The 14,454-nt window shown below is 37.9% G+C and overlaps 1 protein-coding gene across 6 annotated transcripts in view; it reads left to right on the forward strand.

Moving 5' to 3' along the window:
- Nucleotides 1-14,454, forward strand: part of Spec2 (CDC42 small effector protein Spec2) — a 92,374-nt gene that overhangs the window by 43,700 nt on the left and 34,220 nt on the right. For 2 of the 6 annotated variants that reach the window (XM_011501350.1, XM_011501353.1), the window contains exon 2: nt 12,208-12,212. The exons of 1 other annotated variant lie outside the window; for it this stretch is intronic. The gene's annotated coding sequence lies outside the window, so the exon portion shown is untranslated. Of the gene's footprint in view, nt 1-8,856; nt 8,922-10,944; nt 10,963-11,562; nt 11,696-12,207; nt 12,213-14,454 lie in introns of those variants that run through there. 3 more of the 6 variants (XM_011501354.1, XM_011501351.1, XM_011501352.1) reach the window with 3 other exon arrangements.

Here is a 14,454-nt window from a genome sequence, read left to right on the forward strand (position 1 = left end):
GGAAATCATTAATATATCGAGATTGACGAGCTGCAGCCAAAAGTAATTTACGAGGGCATTAGCTCAGTGACCTATTTGGAGGTTGTTCCTCGAGAATGTACGAAGGATATGTCGTCCAATCCCATTCGTTCCGCCAGGATGGACAAAAAATTTAGATTCGCCTCCGGCATTGATCAGCTTGAATTGTCCACTCGAACTCTTACTTAATGGGACGCGAGCTCGCTTAAAAGTTCTTCGCGACCATCGAGTGCCATTCATAAAAATTTCTTCTGCAGCCGTTTAATAAATAACGTTTTTTCTTTTTTTTTTCTATTTTTTTCTCTCTTTTTTTTCCCCTTTTTTTCTATTTTTTTTCTTTTTATCAGCACCAAGACTAAAGCTTTTCTTTCATTCATTATTTATTCATTATTCCTGTAGTTTTTGATGGTCGGATCGAGTCGGTTTCGCTCCCCTTTCATTGCACAACGAGACAATAGCTTTTTTCATATCTAATATTGAATCTTTTACTTGTGCCATTCGACAATTTATACGTAACAAGCGCAAACGCCAATTTAATTTCTACGTTGAGTGCCGTTTCGTTTCGCACAGTCTCGACTTCCGTTACAGCGGTTAATAAAAAAAATTAACTGTGCAATATAGCAGGGAGTAACAATCGCGGAACATCCTACAAAATCAAATGTGATTTACTTCGTAATTTCCTTCTTCGGCATCAGCCGCTCTAACAAGCTTTTGTATACTGATTTTCTCTTCGTGTGTAAGCGATATCTTTTCACAATATCTGCCATATAAATTGAAGACAAAAAAAAAACAAGAAAAAAAACATGCGTATATACTTAAAACAGTGCTTCACTTGTCATCGATAATTTACTCAAAACAATTGTTTTTATTCTCCTTTTCATGGAGCTTGCATTGTAAAAGTATAGGATGCACGCCGCTCCTGTCGATCCTAGCCAACGAATCATTCCCAATCAAGGCTGATTAGATTCCCCTGCGTCGTTTATCCGGTGTCGATGGGCTATAAATTCGATAAAAAAAAAAAAGAAAAAAAAGCAAATGTTAAGAGCGGAACTGGAGAGACGTTTGATGGCTTTCGGTGCCAGAAGGAGGTCAAACAAATTTTATCGATTTTTCCCACCACAGCTCTGTCCCAATAATTTGCCGAGACTCATCGATCTCCTACTCAAGCTCAAGAGCCGCTTAAGCGTAAATGTTGGTACGTGTGCGCGTGTAAGCGTACGCGTGTGCACGCTGCGGATGCGCCAGATAGATAGGACGGGAGGAGCAAAGCAAAAGGTTCGTGAAACAAATCGGGCAATCGCTTCTTCCTTTTCACTTCTTTGTCACCATCGTCGTCCAACGTCGTCATCGTCTCTTACATTTCCAACCCCTCTCGAGGCACACCGCTGAGCATACACACGCGCGTACGCACACATTGTGTGCAACGACGAGCGCGAAAAATTTATTACGACGATGTAAAATGGAATCCAAGTGCAGTTAAGGAAGCTTGCTGGCCCTTGCTCGTTGCCAAGTATTTGTTTAACGCATTAAGTTCTTTTCTGGCCTCGCGTCGTGCGTATGAAAAATTTCATGCGCAAGCCGAGAGGAATACTTTCAAGGTACGATGATAAAAGTTTTAAGTGTTTGTAAATAAAGCGAGAAGGACGGAGCCATTGTACTTTTAGAAATTTCTGGTAAACCTCCTATATTATGCTCATTGGAAATTCACGATTAAGAATGGAAATAATAGATAGTGTTACTCTCGAGCCTTGACAATATTTATTTTCATAACTTAAATCGGTTTCACTTTTTATTGCTTTAAAAATGGCATTTCACGAGATAATGAATTTTATTGTACTTCAACATTATGTACTAGAGATTATGTATAAGCGTTTTCAATTATTCCTGTAGATTAAAATTGTCGATGTAGGTCTTATGATTAATTAGTGAACAATATAATTATTTAACCAAATATTATTAATTTTTATCATTTTTTCCTTAACTTGTATTACATAAATATATTGGAAGTTTATTTATTATTGTTTGCTGTTGTAATATTGCAGTGAGTAAGTTGCAACCACAAATACATATAGCAGATAGCAATTATAATGTAATATATTGTTACGTATTTTCAAACTTATCATGTGATTTAGTTTTGTTACCAATTTCCTATTTTATTTATATTTCAAAGCCATTAAATTTTATTTCCTATTTGACCATTTGTTTCTTTCTTTTACTAGAAGAAGTTTGGAAGACGAAAAAATTGTAAAAAAACAACGCGGCATAAAAGACATTGAATTATTACGTTAATATTTTTAAATTGCGTAAATAATGTACTCGAAAAGAAAAAAAAAATTAAGGAATGAGGAAAATGCGCGAGTTTGCTTGTTTTTAAAGAATTGTGATGGTAGTAATCGGAAATAAATTTTCACAATATTTATGAAAAGTGCAAGTACGAGCGCAACTAGCGCGTACATATTCATATATATGTCATTGAATAAATTCTTTAAATAATAATCATAGCGCTTCGTGTATATTAATGAACATGAAGATTAATAGATGAACAATAAAATGTCAGCAAGAGCGTATTTGCAATTATAAAAATATTACAAAACAAGTTTCTGATAACTTATACAAACTTTGTTAATGTAACGAACAGCATGAATAATGCTTTGTGAAAAGAATTTCCTTTTTATGAATAAATCCCGATAAGAATATCTCAAAGACAATCTTACTTTCTACCGTCGACACAGAATTTTCTCAATAATATTATTGCAGCTTGAAAATATAAAATTTGTATAATAAATAATTTTAAGAGTATAATTAATTAAAAATAAATATACGTATGCTTTAAAATTATTATATCGCAAATTTTGAAGCTGTATAACCGCGATTTTTTCATATAATTTTTAATTTAGAACAAACTTTACGAAAGTTAGATTTACCATAAATAGTTATAATAATTATAATAATTTTATCGTTTTGACAAACATGTCAAACACTTTCGATACATTCTTTCGAATTAGTTGCTTCTATGAAGCGATTTTGTCGTTGTTGTCGTTGTTGTCGTTGTTGTCGTTGTTGTCGTTGTTGTTGTTTTTCGTTAAAAATTATAAGCAAATTTATACCAACATCTTCCACGTTAGAATTTCGTTAAAAATTATAAGCAAATTTATACCAACATCTTCCACGTTAGAATAAGAAGATTAAGCACGAGAAAAGTACGTAATACAAACTAATTTTAACAATGAATGATAAATAATAATGCTTTCCACGATCTTACAAGATCATGGCTTTTATAAATATCCGCTAGAGTAAAAAATATTATCTATTTATGATATGAAATGATAAAATCGCTAAGCTTTTAACTGTTAGACTTTCTTTTAAAACGGCTAATAAGTCATTGTTAATGTTGCCGAACACTTGATAAAATAACTCATTAGATTATCACGTTAATTGTCGTAATGTTTATAATCAACCAACAAGCGTCAGGGCGAGAGATTTATGAAGTGTAATGAAATTTGAGAGACCACTATGAAATATGCAAAACTTTGTTAAAGCAACAAGAATATATAGGCAATGTTACCGTCTAAATTGTAAGTAAAGAAACTTTCTTGGCTACTTGGCTTTAAAGATTAAATTTCAAATTTCAGATATTTTACGTTTACCATCTGGTTACCTCGGTAACGCGAGAGCTTAGTTAAATAAGATGTTAGGCATTTTTTTTTTTTTTTTTTTTTTTTTTAAAGAAGTAATCAATGTTTTTTTATAAATAATAATCACACAATTTTATATAATACGTAAGAATCTTCGTTTTCATTGCATGCCCATAAGCATTTGATCCTTCGTAATTTCAATATTGTTGTCGATCAATGTCCCGTACTTGCAAATTAATTGTCTTCTAAGTAATAAAGCAAAGTTATACTCAAATTTTGCATTCTTTAATTGGATCGTTGGTGAGGAAATTACATCAAAGTAGCGCTAGGAACGGTGACTCGTTTTTAAATATAATAATTTATACTTAATTTATAGTATTTTTGATGATTTGTATGTATTGTATCGATTGCCATTGGGCATAATTTTGTTATTTATAACAACGAAGGAGATATGATATTTATTTGTTAGATAAAAGTATCCATTTGGTTATCAAAACGATGTTTATTTAATCGAAATTTTAATGCTCATTTCAAGTATATTCGGTAGTCCTTTATCTCTTCGGCTCTCGAAATATTTTTACAATTTTCAAAATATCCGTTACCAAATTTTAAATCATATTCAACGGATATGCATAATCAATGGAATTGACGATAATTCTATTTCATAAAAGATTTTACATTGCCCGATAGGAATGTAGATGTGAAAACTTATTACACGTTTCATGAAATTGAAATTCATTTAATTTACTTCAATTTACGTTTAGTGTGAAATTCAATTTAATTTTCAATAGAATTTCAAAACGCGAGCTATATTGGTTATTATAATCACTTCATTCGCCACGTTATCGAGCATTTTCTCTGCCTAAACAAACCTCATTTGTCTCTCAATTAATTTACCCAGCACATTATTACCTTCGACACAGTCACTTGACAAGTAATGAAACCACGATATTCGTATCTATGTGCTCAATCTTCTCGTGCATAATCTTATCTGCTTAAGAGTAAGTGTTATTAAAAAAAAAAAATATCAACTAAACTTGTGCTCCCTACTGCCATTTTTTTTCTTCCAGCACTCACTGTGGCTTTAATATAGTTCTAAATGTATGCCTTAGCACTTTACTTTTAACAGCAAACTGTAAATATTGATTAAAACAATAATAGGGTGGGAGATATCGGACCTTATCTGGGAAATTGAAATGTCACCCTAGGTTACACGACCTTATTTTTCTCCATAATATGTCCGTCAACACGACAACGACGTTCGATCAAATTCTGATCGTAAGTCATCTCGTTACATTAAATGCTCGACGAGTATTTCACATGAGAAATCTACAATTTACTATATATAAACTATGTATATAGACAGGCAGATGCGATAGTATTAGACAGATTAGAGATGTGATGTAATTATTAATCAAGTAGGAGTCCGAAGGACGATAGGCAGGTGAGATATTATTACACAACGTTAGATAAACCAAAAGTCTTCAATCGCATTATTCTTATTAAACATCGACGCGTAATAATTTATACTTTGGAGGAAACTCGCGTTTTATTAATGACACACTTATTAGCGATACCTTCGTTAAGGCCTCATTATTTATCGCTCTATTATAGCGTATGATTGGTACTTTCGCAAAATAATACGAGCAAATATTTCAATATTACAAGCGGCCAAGTGATCTCGCCCCTCTGCTTACGACAAAATACATTTGGATTCGCTAAGTAGTAACTCGCTAGTCGCACCACTAAAACCATCAAATTTTCAATTCAGTTGAGAATTCAAATGTTCAAACGTCAATTCTTCACTGCCTCTCTGCCCCGAAGGACAAAATTTTCACGCGCCATTCGATCCGCGAGGAGCTACGTTTCCCGGCCCCCGCGAACCTCGCCGTCCCACGATCGTACCCCCGCGTCCTCATCCGCCGTCTCGTCGCCGGCGACGATGACTCACCAGGCACTCGGGGCTTTCCGTGCCGATAAAACCGATCGATTAATTTACGTCGCATCGACGTGGACTCGATTTTCCTATTTCGCGTGCCCACCTCCCCTCGCTTACCCCGCGCCTGGCGGCATAGCCGCCGGGCGTCCCTCAGGCGGTCTCACGGGCTTACTCGGTCATGAATCACAGCAGAGTGGGCCAGAAAGAAATACGCGTACGACATCTCTCGTTGATGTTATTCATTTTAAGCGCGGTAATGAAGTAATGGTGAAAGTGTCCTATTTCACGATCGTAAACGCCGACGTAGGAGTTTTATCATCGGGTGCGTGCGAGAAGCGCACGCCGGTGGGTTTTGTTACTTTGACCGCGCGCTCCTGTATCTTAGGGACTTTAGAAAGTGAGGCAGGATGGGGGATGAGGCTCGAGAGGTCGCGCGATTCATCAATTTTAATGTCGCCTGCATCGTTGCCGGCCGGGACGAATTTAATGGGCTGGAGGGGCTTCGAGCGCGATGTTCCGCTTGCGCCCGACAAATGCAATTAACGGGAACGCGACATTTTTAACGATGCTATTTCCTCCGATGTGCTTTCACCTTCTTCGGATATACATTATCGAGCACTGCACGGCTCAGGCGCTACTGTCAAAACCTCATGCTGGGCTCATCGTGCGATAAGCGTTATTAGTACGAACTCTGCCGAAAATGTGAAAAATCCAGTCGAGACTTTTCACGACCTTTTGCGCTGAAAGCCGGAAGTGAAAAGTGGGCCGAAAGTGTAATAAAATGAAGGCTTGCTGCACGCAAGCGCCAGCACACGGCAGAAGAGAATTTAGAAGTCCAGCGACTCGTGGTCGCTGCTACGCATCTCGGTTATATTACCGAGGTAAGTGAGAACAAACAAAAAAATAATCCGACTCTACGCTTTCTTCTTTTTCTCGGTACGCTTACGCGTAAGATTTCTTGCACTCGTCATCGTTCCAGTGGGGACACTTTTCGACGGGAGTTGGGCAATCGCACCGGTCGTCCATTCGTGTCTGCGTGCGGACGCATTTTTTTGTACAGGGTTGTGGGTGGGTGGGTGGATGGTTGGGGGGGGGGAGTAGAGGGGAGTAGACACTCGGGCAAGCGGTAACATAGAAACCGAGTAATTTTCATGCAGCACCTCGGTTGGTTCGTAAGTGCCGGCCCCTCTCATTCATTCGCGCTTCTGCTTTCCTTCATTCATGTCCTCGAGCTAGCGCATAGTGATGCATCGACGGCGTCGTCACGAGTGCCTTGCCTCCACCCCGTGCCCGACTCACACAACCACATCGGCTTGTACGTGTGCGCGCGGTTATACTTTCCCCGTCACTCGATCCGTAATTGATATCGTTCCGTCGCGCGTGGCAAACGGTATGTGAGTGAGATAGATAGATAGATAGATAGATAGATAGATAAATAGAGATAGATAGATAGATAAATAGAGATAGATAGATAGATAGATAGATAAATAGAGATAGATAGATAGATAGATAGATAAATAGAGATAGATAGATAGATAGATAGATAAATAGAGATAGATAGATAGATAGATAGATAAATAGAGATAGATAGATAGATAGATAGATAGATAGATAGATAGATAGAGAGAGAGAGAGAGAGAGAGAGAGAGAGAGTGTGTGTGTGCGCGCGTGCGTGTGCGTGCGTGTGTGTGACACCCCCGCCTACCCAAGATCTCTTACTTCTCGGCTTTCGCTCGGCTCGTCGCCGTGGCCAACGGACATGTGCCGTTTATGATCTCATTGCCGGCGCATTTTTCGGCGACGCCGTACGTAGCGAATCACTCGGGACTCGTTCGCATACTCGACTCGTCGCTCGCTCCTGTCTTGGCGGTGGATCAGGGCTCGGATTGCGCGGAATTCGAATCCGATAAATCTAAAGGTCAATGCGTATACGCTGGCAGTGCTGGTGCATCATCAGCCGGACAATGCGAGTGTCATTTTAGCAGAGGAGTACGCGGCGAACGGGGTGAAACATAAATTCCAATTACTTTGACTAATTTATCCACTAGAATCCTATTTAAAATGCTGTTTACAATAAACTTGAGGCGGTGGCGATGGCGGTGGCGAGAGCGGGGAGGATAACGTTAATGCCAAGAAGTTGTCTAGGTTTATAGTCCACATAGTAGCCACAAACGTCCATTTTATTATCGAAGAGTTGTGACTTCGCTCGACGACGCGCAATTACCATCGACCGTGGAAACGATTGACTTAAGATTAAATTAAGATAGCGAAAGATTTTGTATACCGTTGTTAGAGAAAAGTCGAGCGTTGCAAATTGACGAGAAGAAGAATTCGGTGAGAGAGAACGATGAGATATTTGTATTGTGCGAGAGGAGTTTTCGACTCGCATGAAAATCGACACAACAACGGCTTCGTTGCTCTAAAAAATTATTAAGCAGAGAGTAAGAATCATATGTACAATAAGATAATTAGTGTTTGATTTATTTATTCTTAGTTTTGTTTTTTTTTTTGCTTTTTAAGAAATGAAGGAACAAATAATTTAACGAGAAAATTCAATGTCAAACATTTCCAAGATAGAAAATGATTATTATTTTCCTCAATTTTTATGATCTAATGATGATCTTAAAACACCAGATTCACTTTAATACGGACAATTAATGTTTTTGTAGTTATTATAAGCGCGGCAGTTTATATTGATTTAGATTTTTCTTTTATTGAAAAAGTCCCGTCCCGAGTTCTTAAAAAAAAAATTCACTTTAATACTTTAGATAATTGGAATATTTAATTTTTTCTTCTTCTTCATCTTCTGTCCAAACTACACCAATACAGCGATACACATGGGCACACATGGGCTCGGGCGATCTTTATTCCCAATTTTCCTTTAACAACAAATTTATCGACTCAATTGCCATTATTAATATTGAATAGATTGAATGGATTAATATTAAAAAGGAAAAAAAATGAAAAAAAGAATAGAAACAATATTCATATTGTTTTTCTCAATATTGTTGTAATTTAAAGATATAGTCGATTGAATGAAACTGTCGTCTATTTGGACGCAGCCACGAATTACTTTTAATTCTTCAAGCACAATTACGCAACGACTTTATATTTACCCGCCACTAGTTTCTCATTTTTCAGTTGACGGCGATTCCTCGAGCAAAGACATTCACTTCGAGTCTAGATAATTTTTATAATACCCAATCTGTTTGTGGGGCGGGGGGAGGGGGGCGAGTATTTTTGAAAATGAACAAGATCCGAGAGACGCTACTCCCTGCCGATGCTGTTTTGTCAACGCGTACTCGCGAGCAGCATTAAAAAGCTCGAAGGTAAAGTATTTTTTAACAAAAAGATGTAAACTTTCACTCGTTGAAACTCGAAAGCACACGTACGTCACATTATTAACGGTGCACGAGATCCTTGTTTTTCGAGGAGCAGCAGTAACAGCAGCCTTTTCATTCCTAACCCCTTTTTCCCTTTCATAAACGGCAAGATGCGGTCGGATAAAAGAAGGAAATGTAAGCTTGAGCGATCGCTCGAAAATCAATCTGCCAGATAAAGTGGAGTCTCACCGCATGACCTTCGACGAGGAATCGTAATTTTTTCCGGACAATCGCGAATGTGCGCGACGCTCGTCCCATTTGCATAGTCTTAAACTGCCGTGATCGATCATTCATCCGTCCGAAGAATCTCTAACCGCTACTCCTACCCCTACCACTCTATACCACCCTATACTATTTCTCTCTCTCTCTCTCTCTCTCTCTCTCTCTCTCTCTCTCTCTCTCCAAATTTCCCCTTCCCCTTACATTGTACCAATTCTCCTGCACTCCTGTACTCCTGTACTCCTGCACTCCTGCACTCCAGCACTCCATTGCAGTACGGAACTACGATTGGGCCCCTCAGCCTAGTCGAAATGCCCGTGAAAATGCCCACCGACGGTATAATGTGACTCGAATGGCAGAATAATCCTGGCGTAGTAGTTTCCTCGTCGTGTCGTTTCCTCGTGCGCACACGATCCCTGATCTTAACGAACAACTACCCCCTGCTACGGCGCCGCGAAAATACCACTCGGTTGGGTGGATGGGGGTGGGGGGGGGGGGGGTTGGGTGGATGGGGGTGGGCGGGCGGGGGGAGGACTCGGGCTCACGATTGCCTCGCGACATGACGGCCCCATTCAGGGTCCCAGACCTGCTTCACAGGACTCCTGACGAACGTGGACGGCGAAGTAGCCATTATTTTCGCCGGCGGCTCGCTTCTCGCTGACGCGCATATTTTCTTCTTACCCCTTATTATTACGGTGGCTGCGGATTCCTGACGTCTGGAGCGTAAAACGAGCCGCGAACGTACGTCCATGAGGTATTTTGGGAACCGTTTGGGGAAGGGGGAAGGGGCGGAACATTTAGCTGACTGATTATAGTGGAACCGAGGCGGCGCCCGGTAACCTTGATTTTCAATCACTAGGCAATCGCCGACGATAATTGGTGTAATTATAATTTTATTCGAGAGCCTCGACAAAGAGGATTCGTTTTTAATCTCAAATTTTTCTCACTCTCATTGCTCATGTGCCGCCGTTTAAAGCATAGGCAATTTTATAACGAACATGTTTTATTTAATGAAGCATTAGCATGCGCTCGATTACTCGAGTATTATTAATTAATTGTATGGACGCATTACGTATGAGGAGGGTGGTTGGTGGTGGTGATATACTTGGCGATTAGGGGGTGGGGATAAAGGGAGAAAAGAAAACAACGAGCATTCGAACATTAAGCGTTTTATTGTTAGCAGAGTGTACGCGTGTTGAGTAATGTGAAGACACATGTCCCCTCGTGAACGTAAATGTAAATCTTTAGCGATTAAATATTCAAAGTTCGTTTCACTCCGAAGCCAAGTACATGTATTATGTGGATGCTTTAAGATTTTCTGGGCAATTCTATCGGGCTAAAAGTTATTGGAATAATAGGCACTTTGAGCAATGTCTTCCGTTATACATTTCTGCATAATATCTGACTTGTTTTTTCATATGTATGGTCACTTTATTTCTTACCTGCAAAAGTACACTCGCTCCACAAACACAAAAGTAGCCTTACCTTATATCCCGTGTACCCGAATAATTCTACATTTCCAACGGTACCACGACTCGACTCCTCCTCCAATATTTTTATCTCATCAGCCAAGCTCTTCTATGCTTATTAGCATTGGGATTTACGTTTGAACGTAGCTGTAAAAAGAAAGAAAAGAAAAAAGAAAATAATAGTTTATCGTCGTGCCGTCGGTGGGCGAGATTATTAATCATTCGAAATTAAAACTAAATTTACAAGGACGAAGCATCGATATACGTCGATATGCAGCTTATTTTAGACGCATTGGAAGGTAAATATCATTCTAAATAGATTAACGGATTTATAAAGCAGAGCTATTATACCTAGCGGATTCTTTGTTAAGATTTTGTAATTGTTATTTTTAATAAGCGACGCGCGTGCGCATTATATCCCGCTCTTAATTGAACCAAATGGGAATAAATATTATCATTTTAATACTTTAACTTTACCTTCTTTTTGTTATGATTGTATTTTACGTTTCAAGCTTAAAGCGCAGTTATTCCCCGTCTATTATTTATCCGTATAACAAGTATGCGCAAGTTTAGGCTTATAAAAGTAAGCGTAAACTTATATCAACGCCGTTTTATTTAAGGATTTCAGTGGTATCAACGACATAATTAACAGTTTTCGTTCGGTATATGTTGAAGAATAAGAATAATTATCCAACTGATCACGTTAAGCTGGATAAAATTTGTACGAATACAATAATCGTTTAAACAAATAAACGACGAGACTCAAAAATATTAAAAATTTAAATGTAAATTCTTATATTCCTGTATATATGTACTCGCGCATACTCTCTCTCTCTCTCTCTCTCTCTCTCTCTCTCTCTCTCTCTGTCCCTCTCCCTCTCTACCTACCTCTCTTTCACTATCATCATTCCTTTGTCTCTCGCTCTCGTTCTCCATGTAGCTTAAATAGCTCAAGAAAATACATACCAACCAAGCGTTTTGTGAACGTCACGTCGTGGATTCGCCTTTTGGTGAGATGTGAATCACTTGCTCGTAAGTCTCATAATCCATTAACAATAATGTTCCGCACGAATGTGCTTCGAAAGTATGGCTACCAACTGTACAGAATGTTTCATATCTATTTTTTTTAACTCTACTCATACGATCTGCCTAACATTGAAAGAAAGTTATGTTATAAAGATCTAACACAGTAAAGAATTCGAATTGAAAGTATTGGAAAATGATTTTTTTTTTCTTTCTTTTTTTTTTTTTTTTTTTTTTTTTTAATACAACATTAATGCGTGCTATCGAGATAAAATTTCTCGTTCGCATTGAAATTAATAAAAGACTATAATCTATATATATGTTTATACGTAATTATTCGCCATTTGATATTCGCATGCGTTTAAAGATGTTATATTGCGCTGTCGATATATCAATTGGAAGCATTATAATTTAGATGAATATTTGGATGAATGAGGGTAAATTTTTATTTTATACTGTAACGTCTATGTGATATTGTGATATTTATTAATTTTTTGTTTTTATTTCTGTTGTCTTTACAGGTGAGGTACGTAAATTCTTGCTGCTCTAAGAGTGTTAACCACGTGAGTCGAATGATTATAATTTTCTAGTTAATGTAAGGAAAATTGTAGACATTATAAATTTAAATATAAGATTAAGTAAAAATATACGCCCTCCCCCTTATGAATAATTAATCATGCATTATTTTCTCCACAAGCTTCAAACAAAATCTTAAAACAGACAAGCTATTGCAGCATCAGCGTATTCGTTGTTTAATTTGGAAATTGCTTTTTTACTCGATATAATTTACATGATTTTAATATCAATTGGTATTAAATAATTGTAGGCTAATAATATTGCGAAATTGAGCGAAACAACTATATTTATCAATTTGTAAATTATAAGTTATAATTTTTAAAAATTCATTCAACATTAACGACGAATAAATATTAAACTGATGTCCAACGCTTATATTCGATTAAAAAAATAGTGAATTTTAACATTGAGTTATACGAATTTTCTCTCGATTAAATAAAATATAACTAGTAAGTAATCCCTAGTTTTTTTGGTTTTTTTTTTTTTTTTTTTATAAGTTCTTAAAAATGCAAACTATTATACCGTACATACCAACACACATTGCTTTAAAAGTTCTCTCTAATATTCATGATTTATTTATTTAGCTAAAATTAAATCATTTATTACAAGTGACATAATCGATGACATGCACTTCCAAACTGTTCCTCATTACATTAATATTATAAATAAAAACGAGCTGATATTATGTAATTGAATTTGTTATAAAAAGAAAAAGCTACAAAGTCCTCGGGGGAAATGAGAAATTGTCAATTTAATCGACAATTCGTTTCTCCAAGCTCCTAATGTAATTAGATCGTGTATATTTCGCTCACCGTGCAACGCTCTTAATTCATAATATTTACAATTACTTATCTTAGCCGTTGCGCTCATTCCCCTGTCCCACTAACGTTTTTCACTTTCACTTCAATTAGAAATTCATACATTCGCATTAGCACGGCTGACATACAACGCGACAAATAAAACACGCTCGTGATTTACTCTCGCACTGACAACATTTCACTCATATATCACTTGGAAAATGTTAAATTTGCGGCTAGAAAAATGTGCGCCGAGATCATGATGTATAACTTAATCATTGCGTCTGATCGTCGAGCATACGTTTGAACTTTCATATCGAATCCGCTAAGTTTCCTCGTAAATTATTGCGCTCACGCAAATGCCTGAATCCCGACATCGCGATCATCCGATGCATTTCACAAAAACAAAAAAACAATACAAAACAATACAAAACAATACAAAAAACAAAAAAATCAACTACCCGAAGATGAAACTCCAGGGTATGAAATATAATATAACAAGCCAATAAATTTAAGGCTCGAAAAGCTTGTAGTGCCACGAGTCGCAGGGCCGGGGGTAGTAAGAAACAATTAAGAAATTGTAATAATAAGCCACGGAAAGTAAATATAATGGCGATGGGGCTAAGATGGAACGCATAGGTCCCGCTAATTGCCCGCTCGAATTGTCAATAAATGAAAGAAACGGCCTTAAAGAAATATCGCGAGATCATAATCAAGGCGACGACGATCGACCTTTGCCTTTACGCGCTCCATTCTGGATCGGCCGATATCACTTTTACGGAACGCTTCCTTTAACGCTTAATCAACATTTTCCCCTCAACTTCATAATTTCCGTTTCTCTGCCTGTGTGCGTTTTGGTTGTTTTGATTGTTTTATGATGGCTCTTCCCGTGGCTCGCGTTTAATCGAAGGAGGTGTTGGCACGTCTAAGGCTCGCGAATGCCTCTCTTTCGCTCCGCGCCTTTTGTGCCGCGGAGAATGGAGGCGAAGAGGAGGAGGAGGAGGAGGAGGAGGAGGAGGAGGAGGAGAGGGGGGTAGAGTAACGACATGGATCCTCGCTTGTATTTATTTTTAGGATTGGGCTTGGACGAAAGCGAGAGCGGAATTTACACTCGTCGTCAGTGGGAAATACGAGTCGCGCGCTCTCGATCGATTCGATACTCCTCTTCATCCTTGTTCAACTCGATCGGGGCCGCCTACTTGTATTTCTATTGTCGGGCGTTGGGGGGAGGGAGTGGTAGTGGTAATCATAAAAGTAGCGACACTGCGGGGAATCAATTAGTATCCGATTGCGTCAGGGACGACGTAAAACTTAATTGTCACTCGGAGCGAATTCCGCTCTTTGACCAAACTATTATTGCAAATTCTTTTGACGAAGTTATCAAAACTTGGTGGT

Source organism: Ceratosolen solmsi, unplaced genomic scaffold (genome assembly GCF_000503995.2).
Source record: "Ceratosolen solmsi marchali unplaced genomic scaffold, CerSol_1.0 scaffold3, whole genome shotgun sequence".
NCBI lineage: Eukaryota > Metazoa > Arthropoda > Insecta > Hymenoptera > Agaonidae > Ceratosolen > Ceratosolen solmsi.